The sequence below is a fragment of the Pan paniscus genome, chromosome 9 (assembly GCF_029289425.2).
Source record: "Pan paniscus chromosome 9, NHGRI_mPanPan1-v2.0_pri, whole genome shotgun sequence".
Taxonomy (NCBI): domain Eukaryota; kingdom Metazoa; phylum Chordata; class Mammalia; order Primates; family Hominidae; genus Pan; species Pan paniscus.
In genome coordinates, this window is record NC_073258.2 from 28480987 (window position 1) to 28490751 (window position 9765).

The following is a 9765-nucleotide window of genomic DNA, read 5'->3' on the forward strand; positions in this document are numbered from 1 at the left end:
ATATACTCTATTATTTGTCTTTCCTCTATCACCTTCCCACCTCTCTATTGGTGTTCTCTGCACGTCTTAAGCACATTATTTGTATTTGAAATTTTGTCTCAGTCTTCTTCTGAGGGAAACTAAACTAGACTTAATGTCTGTGTGTGTGCATGTGTGTGTGGGTATGTGTGTTGTATATTGGGATTTGTATACTATGATTCTTTTATAATATAAGTTGCTATGTAGACATCTTTACCTTTCTACCTTTATGCTCCAGTACTTACAGATCACCCTACATAGCCTTCAATGGAGAGATCAGGGAAGTTCCAGTGTCCTGAAAAGAGGCAATTTTGTATGCAAGATAGATTGAATGTGAGGAGGCTAGAAGCAAGAAAGAATATCTGGTGACCACTCCAATAATCCAGGAGAGAGAAAATGAATGTATCTTCCCTAGAGTCTGTGACGCTTTTTTCTTATGGGTCCCTATCTCAACTAGTTCCCTTCAAGTTTTCAAAGATCAGGTCTGGAAACAGAGAAATTGAACATTCTTCACAATTTTACCTAAGTTAGATTTATTATTTTATAATATTAGAAATAATATTCCAACACAAATAGTGCACAAAAATAGATTCCTTAACAGATTTCTGCCTCTTTGAATTGCTTTGCTATTGTTGTTTTCAAGTCCATGAAGTGAAAGATTGTCCTATGGATACATAATTGTAAGGAACTTTGCAAATCATGTATATGAAAAAGATTTCATATGCAGAATAAAGAATTCCTACAATTCGACAACAAAAAGACAAACAACCCTATTAAAATGGGCAAAGGATTTGAATAGATATTTCTGCAAAGAAGTGTACAAATAGTCAAGAAGCACATGGAAAGATATTTAACATCACTTGTCTTTTTGCACATTTCTGTGAGCTCTGTTTCAAGTCAAATCAAGATAGCCTTGCAAGTAGGGTCTTCAGGGACTTGCAAGTGGGGTCTCCCAGGGAACCAGAAAACTGGATAAATAGTGACAACTGGGAGTGAGGCTTTAAAGTGGCCCCAATCTCATTCTGTGTCCATCCGGCAACTTCAAGACTCCTTATTTTCACTGTGATTGTAGGCTGTTTTATTTTAAGATTACTACAGACCTAAACAGAATAGGATGGGAGTAGAAAAAGTCAAAATACCCAATACTTGCTCTTATTAATGAATTAAGCCATTTTTCTTCAATAACTCTCCCTGGATTAGTGTAAATCTTTGGTTCATTTCCAGATTTCTCGAAAAGAAATGACACTGATGATGCTTGTGAGTTTTCTCACTGCTTTAATGAAAAAGAGTTTTCAGGGGTTCTTATGCTACCATTTTTGATGATGATCTTCTCCAATTGTTAACTCTTTCACAACCATAGTATAATTTCAAAACCAGGACAATGGCATTGGTACAATATGTGTGTATAGTTCATGTCATTTTACCACATGTGCAGAGTTGTGCAACTACTACTGAATTCAAGATAAAGGATTATTGCATCACTACAAAGAGTTGTCTTGTGTCACCTCTTTTTATTATCACATCTACCCCGCTAGCCTTCACCATTCCTAAATCCTAGTGTATTAAGGTTCTCTAGCAGGACAGAACTAATAGGATAGATGTATATGTAAAGGGGAGTTTTTTAAGGCATATTGACTCACATGATCACAAAGTGAGATCCCACAGTAGGCCATCTACAAGCTGAAGAGCGAGGAAGCCAGTCCGAGTCCCAAAGCTGAAGAACTTGGAGTCCGATATTCAAGGGCAGGAAGCATCTAGCACAGGGGAAACATGTAGGCAGGAACACCAAACAAGTCTAGTCTTCTCACGTTCTTCTGCCTGCTTTTATTCTGGCCACACACTGGCAGCTGATTTGATGGTTCCCACCCAGATTGGCGGGTGCGGGCTCTGCCTTTCCCAGTCCACTGACTCAAATGTTAATCTCCTTTGGCAACACACTCACAGACACACCTAGGAAAAGTACTTTGCGTCCTTCAATCCAATCAAGTTGACAATATTTACCATCACACCCAGTAAGCATGAATTTGTTCTAAAATCAGTCACCTGTTAAAGAGTTCCCTGTCTCCCAGGAATGGTGACACCTTCGTATTCCTGCTATACTTGGTTATTGACAGGGAGCAGCCATAAGGCCTCTGCACAAAAGCAGTAATAGATTTTATAGCACAGCAATTGGGAAGCTGGACATACATGCTCCTGGGAGCCAGAGATCTGACAGGCTCATTCTCAGGGCTGCCAAAATCAGTAAGAACATGAATAATGTCTGTCTCTATCATTGTTTTATCCCCTGCATTGGCACACAGATGTGCCAATACTGTACTAGATACCAAACACCATTAAAAGTGCTTTTCATATAGTGTCTCACTTAATTCTTGTTATAACCCTGTGAAATAATTAACATTAATATCTTTACTTTGCAGATGAAGAAATAAAGATATAGAAAGGCTAAGTAATTTGTCGAAGATCATACAGATCATAAATGACAGTCATATTGGCTTCAGAATGTATAGTATTAATATATATAATCCTATAGTTGGCACACAATTTCTGTTCCAGAAATGAATGACTGAATGAATGAAGAGGAAATAACCATTTCCTAATCATATTCACGTTTGAAAGAGCATTTCCGAACCACTCTGAACTCCTCGTGAGCATAGAAAAATTATGACTAAAATAATGAGATAGGCCTAGGGGGACCCTACTCCTAAATTTTTACTAGCTAAGAACCTGTCCAAACTCCACCTCAGATGACTTGAGGGAGAGGTTCTTCTTCACACTTAAACTAAAATTAACAAAAAGACTCTTCTCATCTGAGTTAATTATGCAAAATAAATTTTGACCCCACCCTAGGAATTTCTATTTGTGGAAGTAGGAGTCAGCAAAACATTTTTATTCTTATTTGTACACTCTAACAAGTACAGGTGCAATTAAATAAAAATATTTTGTCAGGAAAGCATGAAATATTTATGTTTATTTAAAGATTATATAAAATTCTAAAGCCTAAGACCTTGGTTATATGCTGATAAGTTCCTGAAAGTACTGCTTGAAGAGACATATCTTTGCCCATTGTCCTTCTGCAACTATGGCAAGTTAAGTTTGAAGACATTCAGGCAAATGTCTTCAAGAAGTTCCTCATCTCTTTTGGAATATTTTTGCCCCAACCCAGCACATGTGCATATGAAGACATGTAGTTCATCTATACAACCATGTGGATTAGTCATAATTCAGATCCTCCCAGGCCAAAGCAAAAACATGAAAACCATTACTTTGCACCGACACACTGTTTGTTCTTGGAATACTAGCAGCAGGGACCTATGAAGCAGGGCTTGGGGTTACATTATTTGGGTTGTCAATAGAGCTTGTTTTTCCTAAATTTTACTTATACCATTAGCCTGCTTCGGAGGGTGTTAGACAAAAATTTCTGAAACTCATTGTTTTTAGTTGAAAATGTAGTTGATGATGCTGTTCATATCATGGAGTGTTTTCCGCATCAGCTACCAAAGAAAAGCATATATCTAAAGTACAGAAATAAATCTGAACTGGGCTTTGCATAAATAAACAGGTTTTCATTTTTTTTGTTTTTTGTTTTGTAATAGATTATCTGATTCACGTGTCTGAATTTATCTCTTATTGTTGGTTGTTAGGAAACTCAGACATAAACTTTTATGAACTTCTAATAAAATTAGATGAAGTCATAGCCTGCATTCTGCATATTAATTTAACTTTTAGATTGATCTTTTTCCAATAATATTTTCTTTTATTCCATTTCGTCTCAGCTTAGGAAAATATTGCTATGTGTATTTACTCCTTCCTGTAAAAGATAAGATATATTTTTTAATTAAGAAATTGAATTTGAATCCACTACTGTTGGAATTGTGTAGGCCACTTTGTGTCATTTTTAAAAAGCTCATTAACATGACTAAAAAGAAAACAAAAACAAGAATATATCTCCAGTGTATCCAGTTGAAAACAATACTTAGTCTGTATCATCTTACCAAGCATCGGGAAGATTCAGGTTTCACGAAGCCTCAGTAGTCTTAAATTTGGGGAAATTTTTAAATAAAAAGAATACAAAATTATAAATAGAGAATTAGAAAGTGAACGATGAAATAAAAGAAATTATATATTTGTCAATGGCCATAAAACCCACAAACATCATTCACAAAATCCAGGAAGATAACATGAGGTATGTGTCTTAAGTAACTGCCTATCACAATTCTATAATTATTTTTCTTACATTTAGACTACATATTCCTTGAGTCTTTATTTGAATGCATTTTAATAATATTTTCTACAGAAAAAAATTGAAAAATCATTGCTTCATCTAAAATGGTTGATGAACTATTTTACATTATTATAATTTTTAAATTTTTGTTTCGCTTCATAACTTATTAGTATTGCCATATACATTTTTCAGATTACCGTCAAATATGGAAAGTCTTCTTTCAATTTCCTTTCTTATACGAGGTATATGATGTCATTGCATGTCACATTTTCTTGTGTGGGAGCTACTCTCTAATCCTCTTTGAATTAATGTCACATTCACCAGTCTGTTAGCATAACCATATCTTACCAAAATAAACAAATAAATATATATATAGCGAGCATTTTTTCTGTTCTTAGAAGGTCCAGGGGAAACGAGTGACTCTGGGCTTTGGGTTTATTTGCTTCACTGTAAATCTGCTCTCCAAGCCTGAGAAGACAAACCACACTATTGGTTAATTATGTAAAACATTTAACAATCAGTACAACATGAAGAGTAGTTCATAATCACGACCAGAACTGAGAACTAATAGAGCACATATTTGCTGGAAAGAGAAAAGGATTGTCACTTAATGAGATTTCTCACTTAGTAAGTACCTACTCAGGCAAATGTGTGCCCAGTAATTTTATAAAAATGAATCGATCTATTTATCTATTCAATAGAGACTTTAAAACACCAACTTTCCAGGGTACTAGAAATCTAATGGTTAACAAGACAGACTTGATGCCTTAAATTCTAATGGAGGAGACAGATAATAAGCCACCAAACATATAACTGCAAATTGTAATGAATGCCCTGATGGGAACCAATGGGATGCTATGAAAAGGAAAACTGAGAGGTGGGAGACCAGATTTAGATAGGGAAAACTGTAAAGGTTATTTAAGCTGACACCTGCAAGATGCACCAGAACAAGACACATGAAAAATGAGAAAAGCAGTTAGGAGTCCTGAGACTTGCAGTATTTGACCCATGTGGGGGAACTGTGCTGGGGCGGGTGTGTGGGTGGGTGGTATGGCGTGAGGAGGGAAGCACAGGCAGCTCCCAGATAACTGCAGGCCTTGGAGGACAGGGCCAGAAGTGCTCTAAGTGCAGTGGGAAGCAATTGAAGGGTTGGACCCGAGGCTGACGTGACACAGCTTTCATTCAGTCTACTGCATGCACCATGAAGCTAATGAAAACAAGAGAAGGAAGCAGAGGGCAGCTTGGACCTATCCTAATAATACAGGCAAGAGGTGATGGTGGTTTGGGCCAGATGATTAAGTGCCGATATGGAGTGGAGTGGCATAGAATAAAACACGAATTCCTAATGGGTTGAACGGGAGGCAAAGTAAGGGAGAAAGAGGATTCAAATTTGATTCCTGCATGCTGCACACTTTTATCGATGTGGAGATCAACTGGAAGTGGGGAATAGATTTTGTTTAATCCTTACAGCAACTCTGTGAGGTGAGTGTTTTTGTACTCATTATATGTATATGAAATCAGAGAATGAGAGAGCTTTTAACTTCCCGCCGGTCTCTCAATTCAGAAGTGGAAGAATCTAAATCAATAGTTTCTTGGATTTATTGCTTTAAGAAATGCATATTTTGGGCTGGGCGCGGTGGCTCACTCCTGTAATCCCAGCAATTTGGGAGGCCGAGGCGGGCGGATCAAGAGGTCAGGAGATCCAGACCATCCTGGCTAACACGGTGAAACCCCGTCTCTACTAAAAAAAAAAAACAAAAAAAAATTAGCCGGGCGTGGTGGCGGGCGCCTGTAGTCCCAGATACTCCGGAGGCTGAGGCAGAAGATGACGTGAACCTGGGAGGTGGAGCCTGCAGTGAGCCGAGATCGCCCCACTGCACCCCAGCCTGGGCGACAGAGTGAGACTCCGTCTCAAAAGAAAAGAAAAAAATGCATATTTTGAATACTCATCTTTCTTCCTTTAAGTTTGTGGATATTTGGCATAGCTGATCTCTAAATATACTTGAATCAAGCCTGCAAATTTGTAACTATTTTGTTAAAACCTCCTTTACTTCAGAATTTCCACTAGGGGGAGCTACCACTATGTGGTTTATTTACTGTGTACATTTTTTTTTTTTTTAATAATTATGGTAAGGTTAGTATTTACTGGTCACCCACAAACTTAATCTTAATAAAGTTCACTTTGTTATCCTTTAGAAAATAGTAATGCATATTTTGTAAAAGAGCCTGAAGTCTTAACCAAGAACTTTAGGAGTAAGAAAATGTAGGAAGAAAAAGAAACTCATAATTTGCATAATGGCAACAAAGCATCTAAATTAAACTGTGATGGAAAAAGAATCTAAAAATAAAGCAAGACATGTTGTATGAAATTTGAAAGATGTCACTGTTATTAAGATTTATAAAATTATTTTGGTTCTGTCTTATTTGTTGTGCATTCTTATTCTTATTTTAAATGAATATTTAATACATATTTAAGAACAATTAAAGATTACCTTATAAACATGGTCCGTGAATCTCTGTTTCTTATAAAGGAATACATTGTGGGAGACAAATATTTTCACCCATGGGGAGTTTTAGGAGCACGTGGAGTCTTACGGGATAAGTATATTCATTTAATAAATAACACAAAACAAGCATAATCATAATGTCAACAACAACAGTAATAATAGCAACCAACTGGGCACCAGCTGCTGTGCTAATCACTCAACATGTAGAATCGTATGTAATCATTCCAATTATATTCGAAGTGTTGGTTTCAGATACAATGATGGGGCTGACCTGGGTGTCCCTTCCCTTTGTCATGTGCTGACTCATGAAATGCATTAGGACAGAAGCAGCATTGCAGCAGTTTTCCATTCATGCCATGGAAAGGTATGAATGATAAAGGCATCCCTCAAAGTGGAGTCCCTGAGGTATCAGTAAGTGAGTGCCCTTCCAGTGAAACGTGTTTCTAATTTGGGGTTGCCTTTCCCCGGGGATCTTACACACAAGGTGTTGTGAGTTATTAAAGGTCCTCAGATTTCATGTGTTGCCTCCTGACATCAGATAAAGTGGCAAATGACACTTTTTGAATCAGCATTGTCCCATCATAACAGATGGCCGTTAGCTCAATCTACAGGGAATCAGCTTATTGTCTTCCATATGAAAATAAGAAGGTCAGCATTCTAAATCCTGAAATGACAAAGGGAAAAATAGATCACAGGACTCTGAAAACAGCATGTGAAATAATCAAAGGTTAGGGGGAACTTTCTTAACCACAAAATATTTGTATTCAGTATACCTTAACATTTCTTTCATTTAGAGCACATGAAATAAATGGTTGTATTTTGATATAAAGGCCTGGGACTTGTCAATATTTAGCTCAGGGGTCTGAATTCTGGCTGCACAGCAAAATCATTTTGGAAAAATGTTTAAATTTCAGATGCTCAGGCATCCAGTTAAGTCAGAATTATTTTAGTTGAAACCCAGGCATTCATCATTTTTTAAGTTTCTTCCGTGATTCTAATGTGTGGTGTTTCTAATGTATGACCAATTGTATAATAATTGCACAGTAATTTTATAATCCATTTCCCAAACTTTCATGTGATATGAATTGCCTTGGGATCTTGTTAAAATACAAGTTAAGATTCAGTAGGTCTGGGGCAAAGCCTGAGTGTCTGCATTTCTAACACGCTCCCAGAAGATGGCGATATGGATGCTGACACACCACTCAGTAATTGGCAATGCGGGTGGGCTTTGGTCTCCATACAAGATAGACACAAAGCTCCTCAAATGCGGGGGTTCTTTCTGTTCATTTGCTGATCGTTATTGTTACTGGATGGTACAGAAGCTCTTGGAATGTTAAAACAAACAGGGCTTAGCTCCAAACTATCTTTTTAGAGTCGTTAGCTTTGCACCAGAACCTTCTAAAGACTCTCTGCTTAATCTGTTTTCTTTATTGAACTCTGGGCCAACAGACATTCAGATTTTTGCAGGAAGGAGTTTATAAACTTAACAAAGTGTTATAAATCAATGGAAGCACAAGATTTTGCCTTTACATTACCTGCCCAATTATTGTGTCACTAGTTATTGTCAGTACAATTAGGTTCATGGATATTTGACATGCTTTTCTACCAAGTCAGAAACTGTGGGGCAGGAGAAAGCCGAATTGATAGAGTGGCTAATATATTCTGTTAGACTAGACTATCTGCACCACCAGAGCAGAGCCTGGTCTGTCCTGAACATTATTGTATGTTCCTAGCACAATATGTAATATGAATACTGTATTTAACTTAGTCCTTCGAATAACGATGACTAACATGTATTGAATGCTTACCATGTGCCAAGCAGTGGTCTAAGTACCTTACATCTGTTTATTGATTCATTTACTATTTACAACAACCCAGTAAAGCAGATGACAATATCCATTTTAGAGATACAGGAAGTGAAGCACAGAGAGGTCATGTGATTTATCCAAGGTCACACAGTCATTAAGCAATAGAAACAGACATTAAATCCAGGCACTCTGGTTCCAGAGTCTGTGATCTTCACCAGTATCCTGTTAATGTTCATAACAAAAATATATGATAAGTACTGTTATAATGTCACTCATTTACAGGTGAGGAAACAAAGGCACAGAGACTCTAAGCAACTTACCCAAAGTCACATAGTTAATAATCGGTGAAACCAGGATTTAAACCCAGGAAGATTCAAATCCAGGTTATAAATCCAGAGTCTTTATTCTTAACCACTAATTTATAGTTTCTCAATTAGCCTATTAGTTAGAAACCACTTACAAGGTGTGAAAAGAGCCCTGAAAAAATCTAAGTGCCATAATGAAATATCAAACTGGAATTAATGGCAGAGGATGAGTTGAAACTCACATTTATTTTCCTTAAATTCTAAGTTCCTCTTCTCTTGGCTTTTGAAACCAATGGAGAACTTTGTCAAATAATAGAAAATGCTTACCTCCAAAGAGCCTCATGAGAATCTTCTGTCAATTTAATTTCTCTTCCACATTCTTCTCCAGGTATACTATGCGTTGTTCACACTGTAGAGGGTAGACTAATGTCAAAAAATTAATCAAATGATTCTGAAAGGCACATAATAACACTCCTTCCTCTGGAAAATCAGAATGTCTGCTAGACCAGGAGGCTAAGTGAGGAAGCAGGGTAGAGTGGAGAGGCATAAGAGAAGGGTGGCTGGCGACGCTGACTTCACCTGTGACAGGCCAGTGAATTTAGAGGTGGAATCATCAGCCTGCTTTTAATTACTTGCTTTTAAGATAAAGAAGTGGAAGTGTATGATGGAGGTATCAATTGTCACTGACATTTGACAGACTGGTTGTTCAGAAAGACACAGATAGAGTCCATGTCAGCTGGCAGTAACAGTGGGATTTTCCTTGCTGTTGTTGTTGTTTTAAGTTCTAAAAACCAACATATAGGACAAATTATAAATCTGGACTCTTAAATTGTCAGCTTTCTGTGAGTGGGTAGGAAAGGGATTCCTTGCTTTGTTTTTCTGACCTTCCCAGAAGAGCTTTCCAT

General features: G+C 37.2%; 1 long non-coding RNA gene across 1 annotated transcript; it reads right to left on the minus strand.

Annotated features, from left to right (window-relative positions):
• Positions 1-6686: 6686 nt before the first annotated feature.
• On the minus strand, positions 6687-9233 carry LOC130540588 (uncharacterized). Its single transcript, XR_008954583.2, has 3 exons — positions 9188-9233; positions 8556-8777; positions 6687-7411 (listed from the first exon to the last, which is right to left on the minus strand). It is a non-coding gene; the product is annotated as an uncharacterized LOC130540588 (long non-coding RNA).
• Positions 9234-9765: the final 532 nt, after the last annotated feature.